This window comes from Siphateles boraxobius, unplaced genomic scaffold (assembly GCF_051911475.1).
Source record: "Siphateles boraxobius isolate OS27281-9 unplaced genomic scaffold, OSU_SipBor_1 12, whole genome shotgun sequence".
In the NCBI taxonomy this organism is placed as follows: domain Eukaryota; kingdom Metazoa; phylum Chordata; class Actinopteri; order Cypriniformes; family Leuciscidae; genus Siphateles; species Siphateles boraxobius.
Window position 1 is genome coordinate 9,023,876 of NW_027508722.1, and position 22,603 is coordinate 9,046,478.

At 42.1% G+C, this 22,603-nt stretch overlaps 1 long non-coding RNA gene and 1 pseudogene across 1 annotated transcript in view; one reads left to right on the plus strand and one right to left on the minus strand.

The window, feature by feature from the left end:
• LOC143715702 (uncharacterized) overlaps positions 1–16,921 on the plus strand; it is a 31,579-nt gene extending 14,658 nt beyond the window's left edge. Inside the window, exons 2-9 of the long non-coding RNA XR_013195873.1 lie at positions 2,566–2,636; positions 2,830–2,948; positions 3,743–3,947; positions 13,472–14,488; positions 14,625–14,815; positions 14,914–15,004; positions 15,226–15,410; positions 16,237–16,921. This is a non-coding gene — a long non-coding RNA (uncharacterized LOC143715702). The remainder of the gene's footprint in view (positions 1–2,565; positions 2,637–2,829; positions 2,949–3,742; positions 3,948–13,471; positions 14,489–14,624; positions 14,816–14,913; positions 15,005–15,225; positions 15,411–16,236) is intronic.
• A 202-nt stretch (positions 16,922–17,123) lies between these two features.
• Positions 17,124–19,037, minus strand: LOC143714539 (uncharacterized; annotated as a pseudogene).
• Positions 19,038–22,603: the final 3,566 nt, after the last annotated feature.

Here is a 22,603-nt window from a genome sequence, read left to right on the forward strand (position 1 = left end):
CCTCTTGTCCATCTCCATCATCTCCCTCACTGTCCTCTTGTCCATCTCCATCATCTTCCTCTCTGTCCTCTTGTCCATCTCCATCATCTCCCTCTCTGTCCTCTTGTCCATCTCCATCATCTCCCTCTCTGTCCTCTTGTCCATCTCCATCATCTCCCTCACTGTCCTCTTGTCCATCTCCATCATCTTCCTCTCTGTCCTCTTGTCCATCTCCATCATCTTCCTCTCTGTCCTCTTGTCCATCTCCATCATCTCCCTCACTGTCCTCTTGTCCATCTCCATCATCTCCCTCTCTGTCCTCTTGTCCATCTCCATCATCTCCCTCTCTGTCCTCTTGTCCATCTCCATCATCTCCCTCACTGTCCTCTTGTCCATCTCCATCATCTTCCTCTCTGTCCTCTTGTCCATCTCTATCATCTTCCTCTCTGTCATCTTGTCCATCTCCATCATCTCCCTCTCTGTCCTCTTGTCCATCTCCATCGTCTTCCTCTCTGTCCTCTTGTCCATCTCCATCGTCTTCCTCTCTGTCCTCTTGTCCATCTCCATCATCTCCCTCTCTGTCCTCTTGTCCATCTCCATCATCTCCCTCTCTGTCCTCTTGTCCATCTCCATCATCTCCCTCTCTGTCCTCTTGTCCATCTCCATCATCTCCCTCACTGCCCTCTTGTCCATCTCCATCGTCTTCCTCTCTGTCCTCTTGTCCATCTCCATCATCTTCCTCTCTGTCCTCTTGTCCATCTCCATCATCTTCCTCTCTGTCCTCTTGTCCATCTCCATCATCTCCCTCTCTGTCCTCTTGTCCATCTCCATCATCTCCCTCTCTGTCCTCTTGTCCATCTCCATCATCTCCCTCTCTGTCCTCTTGTTCATCTCCATCATCTTCCTCTCTGTCCTCTTGTCCATCTCCATCATCTTCCTCTCTGTCCTCTTGTCCATCTCCATCATCTCCCTCTCTGTCCTCTTGTCCATCTCCATCATCTCCCTCTCTGTCCTCTTGTCCATCTCCATCATCTCCCTCACTGTCCTCTTGTCCATCTCCATTATCTTCCACTCGATCCTCTTGTCCATTTTCATCATCTTCCTCTCCTTCCTCAATCGTATTTACATAATCTGTTTCTCCTCTTGTTCTTTTTCTTTTGTGCTTTCAAGTTCGTTCTTCTCTTCAGTAGGATTTGAGAGAGGAATCTGAAACAAATGTACACAAAAGGAAAATGCAACTTCACAAAACAAATGCAAAACAAAACAGCAGTATTTCAATACAGTCAGTCTGTATTGAAATACCGCTGTTTTGTTTTGCATTTAATTACATTCAGTATGTAATTAAATCAAAATATCAATAAATAAACAGCCCACTGACAGTCTGGGGCACAAGTTCTGCGAGGTCCATCCAAACACAAACGTCTGGTTGAACATTTCGTTTATCGCAATTTTTTTACATTATACGTAACATTGTTTTTCACAATTACGTACCTTTTTGTAAACTTTTCTTCTGTAATTAGTTGTTTGTGAAATTGAAGATGTATGAAGAAATCTCTTATATAACAATTTCGTCTGTTTCTGTGGATACAGTACAAACAAAATTAAATAACTTAAAGTAACTGCTATCTAATAGTTCAGTACTTGTGATGTCTCCTGTTTAACATTTACATAAACAAGTACAGTGAGCTAGAGTAAACATTTTAAATCCATTCATATTTTGTTTGGGCAAAAGTGTATTTTTGTACACAAAAGTAAAAAATAAAAAAATAAAAAATATCCTCCTGAGACCTAGGAACAGACTTTTGTCCACTGTAGTAGACATTATATTTTAGTGAATTTCTCTGACACCACACATGTAACAGTTTTACAGGACAATTGATGTCCTGTAAAGAGCACATTTGGGTATTTTCAAAGATAACAAATGTTTGAAGTTTTTACCATGACAAAAATTTCGCCTTACTCTTTAAAAATGACTGAATTAATTTAAAGATTAAATGAAACACTTTTGCAGTAATTTAAAGATTAAATTAAACACTTTTGCAGAAATATAACAAATATGACTTTTCTATTTGTTATTTGAGGCCAAAAAAGGCAGGCTGGTGAGTGGATATGGATAAGTCTTTATGTAATATTGACAGTTTTATGTCATGGTGATAGTAACTTGTACTAAGCAAGGTGTGCTGTAAACAAATTGTTTCTCTCTCGATTTTCACACATCTCTTATAATAATTGTGTGTTGTTGTTTTTTTTCAGGCCAATGACTCAGATGAAGACTTTGGTCTAACCTCATTTGACTGCTCTAACACTAATGCATGAGAAATACTTGAAAATAATTGTTTTTGGTGGGACCAGTGAATTTTTGGCAGGCCAAGTAAGAATTTGAAGCATTGGCCCAAGCAGGGCAGTAGCAAAAGTCCTTAGCATTAAGGCCTACAGCTGTTTTACAGTGTAATTTAATAAATTTGAGCATCATTAATTATTTTTCTGTTTCTTTCCTGTATTTTTTTATTGTAACTAACATGTTAACGTGATATGTGAATTTAATAAAACGTTTAAATGTGCTTTTATTTTATTGGCTATTTGCAGATAAAAGACTCTTAAGACTGGGCCAAAAATGCTGTCTCAAATGGATGAAGAAATCATGACATCCCTTCGTGGTAGGTGAATACCTATTCAGGTTTGCAATCACTCTGGAGTGATTGACATGCACTGAACATTAGTACCAATATTTAGGTAATGCTGGCCAGCTTTTACATTTCATCCATCTATCAAGTGCCACAGATGCACAAAACAAAGGTTCTTATTGTCAAACAACACTAACTTACCCTTTTCCCCTTTACTGTCACATAGAGCTACCAGAAATGATAAAATTAATGAAGGAGTGTGTGCAGTGTGTCCGGTCTTTGATTCCCTCAATCCCCTCATCAGGAATGTCTGCCTCTAGTACTGTGTCCAGTGACATTGAAATGGTATGTTACAATTAAGGGCTGAGACCCATAGGTAATTCATAGATGTTTAGAATGCAGAATCTCTACCTTGTAACTTTACGGTAAAATGGATCAATATTAAAGTGATCCATCTTTCAGAACAGTAAAGGCTGGTTCACACAGGACAATTTTAAAATTGTCGGCCTCGCTTTCTGATTGGCTACACGCCACAGTCCACAGGCTGCGTGCTTGTTTGTCCCCGGGGGACAACACACACGAGGAGAAATCGGGCCAAAAAAATCCAACATGTTGGATATCCCCGATTTGAGATCGGAGCGGTCCAGATGTCCTTCCGAGCAGACGAGAGCAACACACCACACACGGCAGGAATATCTGATCAGATTATTTTTACGATAATAGGAGCATCCTTGAGATTGTTCGAAGGGGTGAATCGGGGCTAAAATCGGCCTAATTATCCTGCCGTGTGAACCAGGCTTAAGCAAGTAATGAATTGAGTCCCGTTCACATTTAATTGCCTTTAAATGGCTTAAAATTGATTGAAAGATTAAACTGGCAAGGTTTAAAAATGCAGGACAAACTTAAATGACAATTCAGCACTGTAAAGCTACAAGAGTAACCACAAAATTTAACCGACTGTCATACAACTCCATAGTGAAACTTACAGACTACATTGTTTTCCCCAAAATAGCTTGTTTTATGCACAGTATTGTCATATTGGGATAAAATGTATTACTCATAGATACATCTCCCTAATATGTATTAATTTGTCAGTTGAGTCTCTCTCTCTTTCTCTCTCCCTCCTGCTCTTTATACAGCACTCCTTGGCTGGAAGTGCAGTGAGTGTTCCGAAGAGGGCCTTTCAGCGGCTGAACAAATCTCGTATGACCATTTTTGCCCAAGAGCTTGCTGTTCTGGTGTTCACAAAGGAACTGCTGGCAGAGTCCACCCTAACAGGAAAATCTGTGAGAGGGGGCCCCCCAAAAAAACAGCTGGATGTTTAAAAAGTTCAGGCCATAACAGGTTTGCAATTTTGAGTTAATTTTGTGTCTAGAAAATTGTTACTGGAAATGTTAATTGTACAGTAGCAGGATTGCATGTAGGACTGGGGCGGTATGGATTTTTTCTTACCGCGGTTGAAAAGCAAGAAATTCCTGTGGTATTGCGGTAAACCGCTATTAGCACCATTCCGTGAAAAACAAAGAAAAAAATTCACATTTAGAACAGGAACATTTAGAACAGAAATAGAATGATGTCTAGACAAAACGTGCACATGTGCAGGCACTTTTTTTTTGTGGTGATGACGGTGACGAGTTCGAACCCGCGGTAGGGGTCACGTGACCGCGGTAATGCGGTAACCGTCCAAGCCCTAATTGCATGGATTGGGGGGGGGCTGAGTATTGTCATCAATTTCATGTTTTGATTTTGATTCAAGCTTGCGATTTAGTTCAAATTATGATTCAGTTGAATATAGATTAGGGATTGGTCACGATCTTCAAATAGTCGAACTGAGTGCGAAATTCGATCATACATTTTTTTTCCCCGAAGATCGTTAATGTGTTCTACATTATTGACTCCGCGCCTACTGTCACAGATCGCAGCAGGGTGTTTTCCTGTCGGGGACACAAGGTGTTAATAACATAAATTCACGAGTTCACACTTACATACAATTAAAGGGAATAAAGTATAATGCGTATTTGGCGTGCTGTCCGGGGGGAGGGCTCCGAGCTCGGAATTCGGCCCGAAGAGTATTCCCCCCCGTATGTAAAGTGGTTTAGGACTAGAAGAGTGGAGAAGGGGTGATGGAGGGACACTGCTAAACTGTCAAGAAATGAGGTGAGACTACTGAGTCTATATATACACGTTTTAATCATGTTTGCTGAGTGCTCTCCACCCGTGTTAATTATCTGAACGTGCTCCTCCCGAACTTTGTTAATAAAACATCATTTAAACCCCCAACTGCGCGATTTAGGCTACATACATAGTGTTAACAAACAACAAAAGAGAACAGCATTGTCATTTCCATTAACTTTGCGACCGTAAATAGGTTGCGCTCGCGTCTCCTAGAACATGTTGACATCCTCATTTTTTAAAACAAGAATTAATGTTTTATTAACAAGGTTCGGGAGGAACACGTTCTAATGATCAATCAAGTCATTCCAGCCAGCTGTCAACAATCAGTAATCAACAGGTCCACTCAATCAGCATGAGTAAAGCCTATAAATATTCGCAGTCGAATCACCCATAGTTCTCGACAGTTTTCAGCATCCCTCCACCACCCCATCTCCTCACACTTGCCTGATTATCTTCCTAAACAGAGATACGGGGGGGAGTACTCTGGGTTTGGGCCCAATTTCTGAGCTGGGAGCCCGCCACTGTTGTGCTGCTTAATATTTTTGGAACTATTTTCTTTGATTCATTGATTATGCCAGGGTTTCTCAAACTCGGTCCTGGAGAGCCGCTGTCCTGCAGAGTTTAGCTCCAACCCTGATCAAACACACTTACCTGTGACTTTCTAGTGATCCTGAAGACCTTGATTAGCTTGCTCAGGTGTGTTTGATCAGGGTTGGAGCTAAACTCTGCAGGACAGCGGCCCTCCAGGACTGAAGTTGAGAAACCCTGGATTATGTTAATAAAAAGTAAAAAAGAACAGAATTAATTAAAAACATAAATATTTTATAACACTTTACGATCACTTTTTTTTATACATTTAACACATCCTTGTTGAATAAAAGTATTAATTAACAAAAAAGTAATAAATAAGAAAGAAAAAATGTACTGACCGCAAACATAGTTTGAATAGTAGTGTATATATTGTAACACAAAATCTCTATTTTGAATAAACACTGTTCTTTTTAACTTTTTATTTCTCAAATAATCCTGAAATAATGTATTTCCGACATTATAAATTAGCATATTAGAATGATTTCGGAAGGATCATGTGACACTGAAAATTCAGCTTTGCTTCACAGGAATAATTTATAATTTTAAGTATATTACAATAGAAAACTTTGTGAAATAATATTCAGTATTAAAGATACAGCCTTGATAAGCCTAAGAAACTTCTTTAAAAACTTTACTGATCCAAAACTTTTGAACGGCAGTGTATTATACTTTAAAAATGTTTTCTCAGGTAACTTAAAATGTACATAATTTAGTTATATCAAGGGTCAAATCAAATAGAAAGAGCACATTAAAGTTAAAAGTTACACACGTTTTTGTGTATGCACTGTACAGGTCTGGTATAAAGAATGATTTTGCTCAGGTGGCTAAAATGTCCGGCTAATAGAGAAATGCTTCAGACTGGTAGTTCCCTTTCGAGAGGTCTCTCCTATTGCGTAAGTAGCTTTCGCTATGGGAAAACTCCTTTTCTCGAGAATATTGAAGTCTTTATGTAAAACGCATTGCAGCTGCACAGCTGACAGCAATGAACGAAGGAAGCTCGGTCATTGGCTGTGCTGCGGCAACTTGCTCGAACCAATGACGGGGCGACTCTGAATGCGCGACCAATGAGCGCGCTTCGCGCCCGCGCGCGTCAGAGCCCGCCAAGATGGGCGTGGCCAAGAGCTATTTATTGGGCGCCCCGTCATGAGAGTTCTTTAGATTTAATCTCCTTCAGCGAACACCTTCTTCGCTGGATCCTCCGGATTATTGAAGCCTTCGCCGCCGTCGAAAAGCATACCAGCGGGATTGATACGAGGACGTCGGCACCTTCAGCCGCCTTCGAACGCCATCCTACTGAGCCATCCGGCGTGCCACACACGCAAGTATCTTTACATCTGTTCGCCCCGCGACACTTGTAAAAGAGCAATTTTCTGAGGCGTTGTTTCAAATGCCTTCCTGCGCGTCGTGCAGAGACCTTCTCCCGGACGGGGATAGTCACATCATCTGCGCTCGCTGCCTGGGCCGGGACCACGCAGAAGCTGCTTTGACCAAGGGCGGATGCCCGGAATGTGATGACCTGGGTCTCTCTGCACTGCGGGCTCGCCTCGCCGTTTTCGCCGTGAGCGAGCCCATCGCCCCCACCCCTCTGTTTGAGCCGCGCACTAAGAAAAAGCGCCGCTCACAGAGGCTTCCTGAACCGGAGCTCAGTGACGTCACGCCGAGCCAGTCTCCGCGTGCTTCACCGCCGCTCTTACCTTCCCCATCGCCGGTTCAGTTCACCCAGCCGGACCCACACCCCTCTAGCAGAGCGGTGGGCCTTGTGACTTTCGGCGCGTCCGAGGACGATGGGGGAATGGATGACAGCTTGTCCATCGACGCTGCATCGGACGACTGGCCGGGCTCCACTCTCGACCCCGCCCCGTCGACGCTAGCTAGCATGAGCGGGGGCTCCACCATGGATACGGAGATTATCCGCGTCCTCTCGAAGGCCGTAGAGGACCTCGGGCTCGATTGGTCTTCTCTCGAAGAACCAACCCGAAGCCGACTGGATGAGTGGTTTCTGCAGGGGCGCCAGCAGGCCCCTCGGCAAAGGCCTTCTCCCTTCTTCCCGGAGGTTCATGACGAACTCACCAAGTCATGGAAAGCCCCCCACTCTGCGCGTCTGAAGCCTTCTTTTTCTTTGTCGCTCTCCTCTGTGGACGGCGCGAAGGAAAGAGGCTACGAGGGAACGCCGCCCCTCGAGGAGGCCGTGGCCAATCATCTCTGCCCGCCCTCCACCACCGGATGGAAAGCCAAAGCTTCCCACCCCTCGAAGCCCTGCCGCACTACTTCTGCTCTCGCCGGTCGCGCCTACGCCGCCGCCGGCCAAGCTGCATCAGCGCTTCACTCAACTCTGACGGAGATGAAGGACGCGGATAAGGCGCCGTTTCTCGACGCGCCTATCTCCACCAGCGGGCTGTTTGGACCGGCGGTTAAAGGTTTCGCCGAACGCTTCACTGAGGCCCAGAACGCTTCACAAGCTATGCGCCATTTCCTGCCCAAGCGCTCCAGCTCATCGCAGAGCAGACAGAGACCGCCACAGCCGCAGTTGGCTAGAACAGCTCCCACCGCCTCTCAGCCCGCGCCTCATGCTGACGCTCGACGCCGCTCGCGCTCCCACAACCGCAAGCCACCTCCTGAGCGACGGGGTCCTCGGCCCAAGATTGTGCTGAACCCTGAGCCTCGAAAGCCGTCCTAGCCACAGGAATGAGAAGAGAGAGTGCGTGTCTCGCAAAAGCCGGACCACTCTCTCTGCAAAAGCTCAAACATTACCCAGTCCCCTTACAGGCGGCTGGAAATGTCCATACAGCAGTCAATGGGCCAGTCACAGAGCTCGCTCACCTGCAAACAAACGCCGTTTTTACGGCGACGCACAGAAAACACAAAAAGAGTATTTTTCTGCCTGTGTCACTAAGGGTTCACATGTCCACAAAGTGTGCATTCCCAGATACTGTCAAAACAGTGCCAAATTCATTCCCAGCTCAGGCTGCGCGCCCCATGAATGTAGATCACGTGCCTACGGTCATGTACGCACCACTACACACAAGCACTGTTCACACAGTTATGAATTCATCCCCAGTAAAAGCGGAAAACATTATAAAAGTGACGCGTGTGCCTACCACTGTTTATGCACCCCCACTTATAAACACTGTCCTTACAGTGTCAAACACAACCCCAGCTCAGGCTGCGAGTTTTACAGACATAGCGCGCGCTGTTGTAAGCACACACGCGCCCATTCACTCAGCTGCTCAGCGCGCGCCCGCGCCTCTGAGAGCTACGAGCTCAGGCGATTCGCTGGCCGTGTCCCTACGTCACAGCGGCCCGCCCCTAGCCTGTATTCAGCCCATATCTGTACGCAGTGGCATGGGAAAACATTCCAGATATGCCGAAATGGGTATTGAATATAGTAAAGCACGGATACTCGCTCCAGTTCGCTCACAGACCACCACGTTTTACGACTGTGGTCGAGACGAAAGTGAGAAAGGAGTGTTCACAGGTTCTACGCACCGAGGTGCGCAAACTAATAGAAAAGGGCGCTGTGGAAACTGTTCCCCCCTCTATGAGCGAGGCAGGTTTTTACAGCCGCTATTTTCTCGTTCCGAAAAAGGATGGTGGTCTCCGCCCCATCCTAGATCTCAGACACCTGAACAAAGCACTAATGATTCGCTCGTTCAGAATGTTAACAACCAAGCATATCCTCGCGCAAGTACGCCCAGGAGATTGGTTTCTCTCAGTGGATCTGAAAGATGCTTACTTTCACATTCCAATAGCGCCTCATCACAGGCCGTTTCTGAGATTCGCTTTCGAGGGACAGTCTTACCAGTACACAGTACTTCCGTTCGGCCTGTCCCTGGCTCCCCGTACATTCACGAAATGTATGGACGCAGCACTTTCCCCCTTGAGACGAAGGGGAGTGCGAATACTGAATTATCTCGACGATTGGCTGGTCCTAGCACAATCAGAGAGTCAGTTAATAACACACAGATCTTGGATTATCAGCCATTTAGAATGCCTGGGTCTAAGAATCAATTTTGCAAAAAGCATACTATCTCCCAGCCAGAGGATTTCTTTCCTGGGAATAGTTCTAGACTCGATGCAAATGACAGCGCGTCTCTCATCAGAGCGCGCGCTCACCATCCGCCGCCTTGCAACATCATTCAGGGCGGGCGCGCGCGCCCCCGTCAAGCGGTTTCAGAGGATGCTCGGGCTCATTGCCTCAGCATCGGCCGTACTCCAGCTAGGATTGTTGCATATGCGCCCTCTCCAACGCTGGCTCAAGAGCAGCGTCCCTACTCACGCGTGGCGTTCGGGCCACTTTTTAATCAGAGCGAACCACGGCTGTATAAAAGCCCTGACGCACTGGAAAGCCGCCGACTGTTACCAGTCAGGCGTGAGTCTGGGTGTGAACACAAGGAGAAAGATGATCACAACAGATGCCTCCAAAATAGGTTGGGGGGCCCTTTACGAGGGCAGGCCTGTCTCCGGCTTTTGGTCAAACCCGGAGAAGCGCCTACACATAAACTGTCTGGAGATGAAAGCGGTCGCTTTGGCTCTCAGAGCCCTGCTTCCACATCTAAAAAACGAACACGTCCTGGTCCGAACGGACAACATGACGGTAGTGTCGTACATAAATCGCCAGGGTGGACTCAGGTCGAGCTCCATGCATTCAATGGCCAGGAGACTCATTTTATGGTCCCAGCACAACTTGCGCTCGCTGAGAGCAGCGCATGTGCCAGGCGCCCTGAACCAGGGGGCAGACATGCTATCCAGAGACAAGATTCTCCCAGGAGAATGGGCTCTCAACCCGCTGATGATTCAATGGTTATGGAAAACCTTTGGCAAAGCGGAGATCGACCTCTTCGCCTCCAAGGAGAACGCGCACTGCTCTCTTTTCTTCACGAAGAGCACGGACGCGCTCGCCCAGAGCTGGCCGAGCCGCCCCTTATATGCCTTTCCCCCGATCGCGATGCTGCCACAGGTCATCAGTCGGGTCAGAGAGGAGAAAAACGCAGTGCTTCTGATAGCCCCACTCTGGAAGAACCAAACATGGTTTCCAGATCTGATGCAAATGCAATCTGCACCACGGCCGATTCCACTGAGGCCAGACCTCCTCAGTCAGGCCAGCGGGATGATATTTCATCCCCGCCCCGATCTGTGGGCCCTTCATGCATGGCCCCTCAACGGGTTCCCAGGAACCTCACGAGCGGAGCGCTAAAAACCATCGCTGAGGCACGGGCGCCCTCCACGAGACGCTTATATGCCCAGAAATGGAAAGTATTCAGTGACTGGTGTAATGCCAAGGGCCTGAACCCTGAGACATGCGAGATTACGAACGTACTCGCTTTTCTACAAGGGCTTCTGGAGGCGGGCCGCACCCCCTCCACGCTCAAAGTATATGTGGCGGCCATCACAGCGTCACACAACCCTGTAATGGAACGTCCATTGGGAAGAAACGACCTAATTATTCGTTTTCCTAAGGGGCGCTAGGAGGATGAACCCTTCACGCCCCCCCTCAGTGCCGATCTGGGACCTAGCTACTGTCCTAGACACTCTTAAAGGGCCCCCGTTCGAACCACTCCGAACCGTGCACCTTAAACAGCTCTCGCTCAAGACTGCGCTCTTGCTGGCACTCGCCTCGGTCAAGAGAGTGGGCGACCTGCACGCGCTTTCGACAAGCGCTGCCTGCCTAGAATTCGGACCTAACGACTGCAGGGTCGTCCTTAGACCGAAACATGGGTATATTCCTAAAGTGCTCACCACTCCCTTCAGAGCACAGGTTATCTCCCTAACTGCGTTATCGTCTCCAGCAGACGAACACGACGCTAATCTACTCTGCCCCGTTAGGGCTCTCAGAGTGTATTTGGAGCGTTCTGCCCTATTCAGACAGACAGAACAACTGTTTGTATGCTTTGGCGGCCGTACGAAAGGTTCCGCCGTTTCAAAGCAAAGAATCTCTCACGTGATAGTTGAGGCTATAGCGCTGGCTTATGAAGCTAAGGGACTTCAATGCCCCTGGGGAGTCAAAGCACACTCCACCAGGAGTGTGGCTTCTTCCTGGGCGTGGTTGAGCGGGATACCGATCGAGGATATTTGTGCGGCGGCAGGCTGGGCCTCACCGTCCACATTTATCAGGTTTTACAACCTACAGGTCCCGACATTGCATTCCAATGTACTATCAGCATGATGCTAGTAGAACAATGAGTTCGTAGCTAGATTATGTATGTGCTTGTGTCACACTGAGACCTCTCGAAAGGGAACGACTCAGTTACTAACTTAACCTCGGTTCCCTGAGAGGAGGGAACGAGTATTGCGTAAGCTGCTGTGCTTGTGCTTGGTTAGTTCGCTTCAGTCGTTTTAACCTATAGAACTCTCATGACGGGCGCCCAATATATAGCTCTTGGCCACGCCCATCTTGGCGGGCTCTGACGCGTGCGGGCGCGAGGCGCGCTCATTGGTCGCGCATTCAGAGTCGCCCCGTCATTGGTTCGAGCAAGTTGCCGCAGCACAGCCAATGACCGAGCTTCCTTCGTTCATTGCTGTCAGCTGTGCAGCTGCAATGCGTTTTACATAAAGACTTCAATATTCTCGAGAAAAGGAGTTTTCCCATAACGTAAGCTACTTACGCAATACTCGTTCCCTCCTCTCAGGGAACCGAGGTTACGTTAGTAACCGAGTCGTTTTTCGTTTCTTTGAAAAAAATGAAAAAACAAAAAAGGAACTGTTTTCTCATTTTTCTACTTTCAATATTAAATCAAAACACAACTGAACGAATGATACACGGATTCAATTCGGATAATTTGTTTTATTCGTTTTTGTTTAAAAAACGGAAAAACGAAGAAACCGTTAGTTTATCGCATATTCAAACCTTCTCGTGGACATAAAAAAACGAGTTTCAGTTTATGTTATTTATATTTTTTATTTTGTTTTCATTACACGTTGTTCTACTGCATCTAATTAAAATACAATAAAACCAAACTCGAAAAATGAAGGTTTTTAATGGACAAAGCGCGTATTAGTTCACCTGAAGTATCCACTCGCGTGCGCGCGCAATTAGGCTTCACTTCTTCATCGAGTTCACTTATCACCTCCACGTGCGATATGGATATATACGTGCTCTTTCACGGGAACAAAAGAGTCACCCTCAAAGATGACGATATGCGTTCTGAAAAAATTTCGTGCATATTTCTGGTAGGTTTGCAAGACTCACAGAAAGATAATTTTAAAGGGGGTTAAATAAGTTAACTACTATGGCAATAAGCTAAATTATCTAGTACAGGGCTACGTTCCTGGAGTTCAACAACCCTAATCAAACACACCTGCCTGTAATAATCAATGTAATAATCCTGAAGAGCTTGATTAGACGGTTCTGATTTGATTAAGTTGATCTGTTTGATTAAGTTGAACTGAACTCTGCTGGTCATGGCCCTCCAGGAACGAAATTGAATAGTCCTAAACTAATAGTTTGGTCTTAGTAAACGACCTATTAGCATGTGAGTATGAATAAATGTAGAGCCACACATGCATTGTAACAATTTTTGTTAATGTACCGGTATGTACGAAAGCTACAATTTTTTTTTAGATCTGCTTCTAATATATTTGACGTCTCAGCTGTCAATTCACTTTAATTCAGTGGTATGTGTTTTATGCCAGTGTTTCGCATGCCATGTAGCACTGCACATTATTCTTTTATGGCACATCTATTTCAGGTTTTAGAGTACTATGTCAGGTGTGTTAAATATGGGAGACATCCAAAACAACAAACACCCGTTACATACAGTAATGCTTCCTGATGAGCTCATTAGTACTCTAAAATGGATGTGGCATACAAGGGAAACATGTGCAGTGCTACAGTCAAGGACCAAGCATGAGAAGCACTGGCATTGGCATAGAACATATGCCAGCCCATATTTTCCATAAGTTATATAAAGAAAGTAAGGGTGAGAGAAACATTTTAAGCTGCTGTTGCACATAGGTTTTACATTTACCATTATATTACTTTACAGAACTGTTATAGATGCAACATTGGCCTGCTACATAACTTGATTAAACTGAATTGAATTGAAAATGTCTGGCTTTGAAATTACACTATTTTACTCTGCTAATTCTTGTTCTTTCTGGTGTAGGTCAGCAGTGACAGTCTCTATTTGACTGATGATTCAAATGTTGCAATCTTTCCCAATGGTGAAGAGTCTTTCAGATCGTTGGACTTGACATTAAAGGGTTAGTTCACCCAAAAATGAAAATTAAGTCATTAATTACTCACCCCCATGCTGTACCAACCCCGTAAGACCTTCGTTCATCTTCGGAACACAAATGAAGATATTTTTGATTAAATCTGAGAGGTGGATCACTGCTACATAGGCTGCCTGAGGGAATGAAACTTGACGGCCCAGAAAGTCATTAAAGAACATGTTTAAATATTCCATGTGTCTACAGTGGCTCAACTATAAGTTTATCAAGCGACGAGAATACTTTTTTTCCGAAAAAAAACAACATAAATAACGACTTTATTCGACTATTCCTTTTCTTCCTTGTGGGCCTGAGACGAGAGTTCAAGAGATTTCCACGACGCATGCGCGAGAACTGAACAAGAAGTATTAGAAGAAGAACGTCCTCTTCTCAGTTCTCGCGCATGCGTCGTGGAAATCTCTTGAACTCTCGTCTCAGGCCCACAAGGAAGAAAAGGAATAGTCGAATAAAGTCGTTATTTATGTGTTTTTTTTTTCGGAAAAAAGTATTCTCGTCGCTTGATAAACTTATAGTTTAAACCTTAAACATGTTCTTTAATGACTTTCTGGGCCGTCAAGTTTCATTCCCTCAGGCAGCCTATGTAGCAGTGATCCACCTCTCAGATTTAATCAAAAATATCTTCATTTGTGTTCCGAAGATGAACGAAGGTCTTACGGGGTTGGTACAGCATGGGGGTGAGTAATTAATGACTTAATTTTCATTTTTGGGTGAACTAACCCTTTAAGGGCTCATTATGAAGTCCATGGTGACCCAATTGAGATGCCGCAAAACACCCCATCAACTTCAGCATTTGCTTCAACACCAGTTCAGCGACATTTCTCTTTCACAAGACCAGCATCATCTGGATCTGTTCTCACATCAACGCCCCGTGCAAGCCAAAGTTGGACAAGGTTTGAAAACCTTCTTTTTATTTATTAGTTTATATTATTGCACTTAACTACGTTTTTTTTTTTTTAACAGGGTTTATATGTAAACTTAATACTACTAGAGAGTTCATCAAATGTTAAATCTGTTTCCAAACTTCAGAGCAATAAATATTGCAGAAGTGCTGGATGGCAAACCAGTTCCCAAAAGTGTTGTGGTGGTAAGGTTCACTGAAGCTGAGGCCAGTGTTACAGGTATTGTTCAGAAACTTCAAGCTGACCTAAGGACTACAGAATCTCCTGTGTTACTGGATTCAAACTGGAACGAAATAATGGATTCAGAAGGAACACGAGGTAACAAAACTCTCACGATTTGTATTATATCGTATTGTCATTTGTTTAGTAATTCTGTTACTGACGTAGGGTCCTTTGTGTGTACTGTATGTGTTAAGGTTCCCAGTATTGGAGACAAACCTCTAGAAAAATTAACGCAATGCGCATTAGCCATTTTTCCAGGCTTCAATACAGACAAAAAAGGATGAGGTGATTGATATTATTTTATTGGATCTATTAAGTTTATTTTAATTTTGTTTGTTATTAATCCAGGTAAAAGTTATTGGAATGTATAATTATTGATCAAGTTACAAACAAGCATATCTATCTATCTATCTATATTCCAGGAATGTGGTTGGGATGGGAACCACTGATATATATATATATATATATATAATATATAATATATATATTATATTATGTGTGTGTAGGGAAGATTCTGGATTGCAGGACATTTTGGAAAAGATTGAGGAGTTGTTTGAGGCATCTCAAGGTCTGGAGAGTGTTGCTGTCAGACTCCGGGAGCTCACCACACTGGCCACAAGGGAAAGAAACCAAGTCAGCATGTAGCAGGCATCACAGCTCAAGGAGGCCTTCACCTGCCTTGTTTGTAGAGGTATGAGACACCAAGGGTCTGATGTATTAACTTCACAATTTACCACACACTTAAAGGGATAGTTATCCCTTTAAGATAGTTATTCCAAAAATGAAAATTATCCAAAGCTTTATTTACCCGCAATCCATCCTTGGTGTATATGACTATCTTTTAGATGAACAGAGATGTATTTAAAAATATCCTTAGTCCTTCAAGGTTTATAATAGTTATGAATGACAGCGCAAATGTTTTAAAGGAGGATCTTTGTCTTACACAAATGCATCGACTCGCTTCAGAAGGCCTTTATTATCCCCCTGGACTCGTATGGATTAATTTTTTTATGGATGGATGCATTTTCATTTTGTCTTCAAAATGTAGGCTGCGATTCACAAACATTATAATCCTTGAAGGACTAAGAATATTTTTAAATGTATGTCTGATTATGTTCGTCTGAAAGTAGAGTCATATACACCTAGGATGGCTTGACGGTGAGTAAATCATGAAATAATTTTCATTTTTGGGTGAACTATCCCTTTAAGGGTTAATGAAAAATAACTTGCTATATGTGTGTGCATCATTCACACACCCTGGACTCCACTACACCTTTTCTTTTTATGGATGTGTGTGAATTTGTGACTCCAAATGGCTAAGCAATGAACAAAACGGAACAACTTTTCCTTTACCAGCTTTTCTTTTACTAAGTTTTACTAAAGAATGAATAGTGCTTCTTAAATATATTTTTATTTTGCAATCAGTATATACTTCAGTATACCTCAACATGCTAAAATGTAGTCAACAAAAAATGTTGATGACATAGTTTTAATGCATATCCTCCATGCTTTTACAGACATCATCAGTGAGCCAATGCTGTCCGAATGTTGCCGGAGCATCATTGGGTGTAGAGCTTGCATTGAAGAATGGGCATTAACATCAAACCAATGCTTAAAGTGCAGGTCTGAGTTCTCTGTGCTAAACATCATCAGGGTGGCTGGTCTGTCAACTGTTCTAGTAGATGTTGTGAAAGAGTTAGTTTGAAATGTGTTGTACAATGCTTATCTGAAGAAGCATTTTTTCTTATAGACATGGTGTTCTAGGGTGTGAAATTGCACACAAATGTAAAATCCCTACCTACAATTTTTTTTTTCTTATATGGAGCATGTAAAATTGTTCCAGAGTGTGAAATTGCACACAACTTTAAAATCCTTAACTAGTTTTTGTTTTGTTTTCAGTGGAGTTTATAAAATAATTCAGTACAACAGTGTTCAAGGTTGTAAAATTTCACGTAAAAAAAACATATCCCAACTTATAGATTCTGTTGTTGTACTAGAATTGGTAAGGTGTTTTTTTTCCAGGGAAGAAGGTCCAGGTTGTGAAATCCCACACATTCACAGAGCTGTGCATACATTCCAGGGCAAATAATTAAAGAGTGTTGTTAACCTTTAAGATGTTTTATTTGTCTTTTCCCTCATTGGCACAAAAATTGTATTTAACATTGTTCAATGAATGTTTTAATAAATGTTTTGTTCAAACAAGTACTTGCTTGATAAACTTTAATTTGCTCGAATTGCAGCTGCTGGTTGTACAAATCTTAACAATGAATAGAAATGTTCATTAAGAAGACTTAATTCACTAAATTTGGTTCACAAAATGAGATCCACGATCTTATTTAAAAATATAATCAATAAAAAATGAAATTCCACTATCTTCACGAAGAGTGCATGTAGAACCACCGCCTTTAAGGATTTGAATATCGGTGAGTAATGTTAATAAGTCATAACTGCTTCCTGAAAATTTCTGTAATTGTTGTTAATTACACTGTTGTAGAGGACAGACAGGTCAGGAAACTGATCAATAAAGGTCTGCTCTGCATATGCACAGTCCTCTTCTGTTAAGAAAGGGTAGATGCCAAATGTTGTTGGTGTGGTCAGAGAGGATCCCATCTCTTGTAAGTATATGTTTGCAGTGACTATGGAATTGGGTAGCAGGTCTTCACTTAACTTTTTGAAGCAACCGCCTTCTCCCAAGGCATTTGGGACACCTCTCCCTGCAAAAAAATAAGTGTTTTTAGTTTGTTTCTCAAAAAAAAAAACTGGTTGCTAATAAGAATAAGAATACCTGGTATTCTGTGGGCATTCCACGAGTCCACTACTTTTCCTACACCAATACGGCCTATCTGGCATGTGAGATCCGACACACAGTAGCGAGTGGTGGGGTCCTCCATGTCAATCATTTCCTGGTCAGTCAGCTGAATTAAAGCCTCCTTAATAGGGTAATTGACCCGGTTGTTTATCTCCGGCCACATTCGCTCAATCCTGTGGTTCTGATGTAAAACTTAAAATTACAATCTTGCAGTCCACCACTTTTATGCGTACTATATGAATTAAAAAAATTAACTTATAGAGTGCCTACCACAGGTTTCAAACAATTGATTAATTATTAAAAAAAAAAAATTAAACTACTCACCTTTGTTGAAGGCGTCTGCTTGTAAGGCTCCCTTACTGTGTTATATCTGTATGCAGCTAGGATCTCTTGCATAAAGAGACAAAAATAAAATTCTTTCCCATGGTCTACAGGTACTTGGTCCCAGATTCCATTGGTCAGAACAGCTGGTCTGAAATACAATAAGGAAAGCGTTCATAAAAATTGCTCAAATCCTAAAAGCATACAGTTGATATTAAAACACATCTATTAGTTGAGCTGAATGACTATCAAATAAACACATTTAACACCAGAACTCAACTAGTATTTCATTTTACTAATGATTTCTTATTACAGAGGGTTTTCCAACTAACCTGTACACCTCCTCATAGATAGTAAGGTTGTTCTTGACAGGCATGGTTGCATGCCCAACGACTCTGTACTGTACCCATCAACTGCTATCACATGCGTAACTCCAAACATTACGAGTTTCTCGTTTTGGTCAATAGGTAATTTGTGACCAAAATACTCAGCATTGTAAGGAACTGGGTTTAAGTTTCGTGCTCCCTGGGAATTTAAATGGTATTAAATGTATGAGTTTACTAGTTGATTGAGGTTAATAATGTAACATTAATGTGTTCTCTATTCAGTTTGATTGTGCAGTCTTTGATTTGATTAACGTTAGTATTGTATTAATTCCTCATACCCCAATTTTACTATACACATACATTACACATAACTATAGACATACATACAAACACTAAAGTTACATACATTATTACACAACTAAACTGAAAAGACAGACAACACTTTGTGAAATAGGCACCTGTAAACGAGCTTGGTGGTAAGGATGATGGACAAGCCTCATTGCTGATCCAATGCGGCGTTCTGAAAAGCGGAGCCCCTTTGAGGCAAGGTAACCCGTCATCATTTTTCGGCCAAAAGCCGGTCCAGTCTGTACGAAATAATATTAAACCGGATGTCAAATTGCAGGCGGACATTATACACATCCCTTAGTAGTAGCATCAGCAGGATTATAAAAAATAGACTCACCTCTCGAATAGCACTGGCCACTGCCACCTCCAAATGATCATCCGACAAATGCCCTCTCTTTACTAGGTTGCGGTCGCCAAGGAACTTCTTTATGCTGGCCACAGAATGGCCTCTTTTAATTCCAATGGACGCCAAGGCAGTGGAAACATCAGAATACGTTGCTCCATAATTTATCATATTAACTATGTTTCCAGCGTGATTTTCCAGGACTGACCCCATCATGATTGATGAACTCCACCAGAGCTTTGACGCCACCTTGTTTGTCGCAAGCGCCAGTAACCAGGGATACAGTAAACTTCCGGTGAACTAATACGCGCTTTGTGCATTAAAAACCTTCATTGTTCGTTTTTGGTTTTATTGTATTTTCATTTTATGCATTAGAACAAAGTGTGATGAAAACAAAATAAAAAATATAAATAAAATAAACTGAAACTCGTTTTTTATGTCCACGAGAAGGTTTGAACATACGAAAAACTAACGGTTTATTCATTTTTCCTTTTTTTAAACAAAAACGAAAAAACAAATTAATTCGTTTGTAATTATAAAACGAAAATACCGTTTTTCTGTTTTTTGTTTCAAAATGAAAAACCAAATAACCGTTTTTAGTATCATACTCAAAAAACGAATAAACAATTAAAAACGGCCCGTTTTTCTTTTTTTTCGATCATTTTATCGTTATTCCTTTTTGGACAAAGAATGGAGAGAGTCTTAGAACTTCAGTCCATTCGTTTTTAGTTTATAACATAGACATGATGTCTATGGTTTATAAACCAAAAACGGAAGTCGCGTGGTCTATTCCTTTTTTGGAAGCGGAAGTAACCGTAACACTTTCAAAATAAAAGTAACTATAGTTAGCGAGGTGATTGTAGACTAAAACTGAACTAATATAACGTTTTTTAGTACAACTAAAGTAGCACTGGGTGTAAAAAAAAAACACTTTAAATTAACTGAAATAAAAATTAAAACTAATAAAATAATAACTCTGGCTGTTAGGGAGAATTAGACATTTGTAAGACCATTGGTGATCTGTAACTTCAGATTAAGACAAGTGAACTCATTTTATATGTAGCTTAGGATAGCCTATTTATTTATAAGTTTCTATTATTTAATTCACATTTTAGCTTTTTAACATATTTATAGCCCGTCTTGCTATGTGGAAGCTCAGCAAGCAGAGGTCACCCTTCTGTTGCGACAACAGGCAACAAGGGTTTGACCTTCTGACTAGTGTTTATATCAAAGAGAAGGCAAGCACTGCTACCAAAAGAAGCTAATTACTGAGTTTGAAGGGTGTGCAGAACTTCACCTGCCTTCCAGCTCCTCTTTCTATGGCACTAAAGCTGCTAAAAACTCTCAGCTTCCACCATCTACTGTTACCCCTTCTGTGTCAAAACAAAACTCTTCCAAAACAAATCTATAAAGTTGTATACTTTTTATTTTCCTTTCATTTTTCTCCAGTGTAATATACTTATTATGTTAGCTAAGTAGATGAAATATTTTTTATGCAGCTTGTAGTTCTCATTAGTTATGTAGACCTACTTGTGTGTGAAACCTAGCACTACTCAGTCAAAAATTATCTCTAGCTCTGGGACTTTCAGATCTTTGAGTGCTTTTTTGGGTTTAATTCTGTTTGATGAACAACCAGGGAAAGGCAGTGCTCTGTACTCTTGGTACTTGTGTAAAGTAAAATAAAAGTGAAGTTAAATCATTTAGTTTGTCTCACTGGTACTCATCTCAGGACCTTCCAGATTTGACCCAATACCTGGAGGATGTGCCTGTGCACTGTGTGCAGGGTTTAAGGACTGATGATAGTAGCAAGACTGGCCCCAGTCACCTACCATCACTCCCTCTTCAAATAAATGCTGGACTGGCAGGACAAAGCAGCACACCACTCCTGCCTCCGGCAACATAAAAGGGCCTTGTTGTCACTTTCAGATATTTACATCATGGTTTATGGTAAGCCACATCTTTGAATTGTGGCACTACTTTTGTGGAATTGGATATTGAAATAAGTGTGTACTAAGACTAATTGTGACTTTGGTGCTACAAGTGCGGCACCCAGTGTCACTAGTAATGCTTCTGTTCGAAATAGTGGGACACAAGTGCCACTAAATGGAGTGTAATGGAAACTGTTAAAAGGAGTGACCAGGGCACAAATTAGTGGTTGATTTTCCTTTATCACCAGCCCAACAAACTATTATGTTTATGGTTAAAATAGAAATTCACCCAAACAAATTTCGTTTTTTTTTAGTTGTCACAGGTAGAACTATTCTTTATGCTTTTCATTAAGTTATTTATATAAATGTATTGTTTTTATTCTAGTTCTCATGGCTGTGCTGTGTTTATTTAATTTGCTTGACTGTTTCTTCTTTTGATTCTCCCTCAGTTGTTTTCTTACATTAGCTGTTTATTGCTGTTATTTGGCTGGTTGTCTCTTGGTTTCGTGTTTGTTTGTCTTTTTTCTGCCTCAAGCCCCCATCCCCATTCTCTTACTGGTGTTGTCCTTTCTCTGTGGTGTCTGTTGTGTGGTGTTTGTGGCCCCCATCCTCAAATCAATTTATAATTAAATAAATAATAAAACAAAGGAGTATAGTAATAATCTTGTTAAATGTAAAATGTGTCATGGTATCCAGCTCCTCAGGCTGTGTTGCAGCAGTAACCATATGGCTGATGGACAGAGAAGGTCATTTTGTACCATGGTTTAGACTCGTAAGGGTTTCAAGACTAGTGAGATCAAATGTTCAATTATTTAAGGTCATGTCCAAATTTACTCCCTTCTGCTACATAGCAGACAGTATACATTAATACAGAAGAAAATGGCCACTTATAAAAATGGTCAACAGAAATAAACTATACTCAATGGAGCAGTGCTGAGGATGGATTTGAGCTTAAAAGTCTGATAGCTTGGGGGGGGGGGGGAACTGCTCTGCATTCTGGTGGTACAGCAGCAGAAATGTCTATATCTCTTCCCATAAGGCAGCAGGGTGAACAGGCTGTGGCCTTTATTGTCATAATATATGTAATATAAGCCACTTTTCCCTCTTCTGACCTTTCAGACTTCGTGCTGCCATTAAAGAAGAGAAGTGGGGAATCCTCCCCTGAACTGGGCACTTTATTTGGGTTTAACACTAAAAGTAACAGTAATCTACCACATATGTGAATTGATGAATACAATGACTCAACACAAGATGCAAGTATGTGTTGTATAATAAAAATGCTGATCTGCAAAAGATATTGAAAACCAATTTAAGGCTATACTCATAAGCAAATTAGTACTCAATCATCATCCTAAGCTTAGCTTTGTGCATATAATGTGTTATATTGAAATATGATTTTTATGTCTCAATGTTCATACCAAATCAGTTTCCACACATTATTTGCAAAAACAAAGTATCTTACAATATCTTACAATATTAATTGTGTTGCAAAGCCAGGTTTGATAAAACTTTAGTTTTGTGTTTTCTGTATGAGGACAGCACAGTGATCACACTGTTCTTCAATTATTATGAATCTTGCAGATGCCATGAGGAACCCCATGGTGACCGCATGCTGCCGCAGCGTTAATGGATGCCAACGCTGCATTCAACAATGGCTAGTTAATGAGTCCAGTTGCCCGAAATGTAGGGACGGCAGTAAGGGACACAATTCGGGATCAAGTTTTGAAATTACTTTTTTAATTACACTGGAGAAAAATGCAAAGGAAAATAAAAAGTATACAACTTTATAGATTTGTTTTGGAAGAGTTT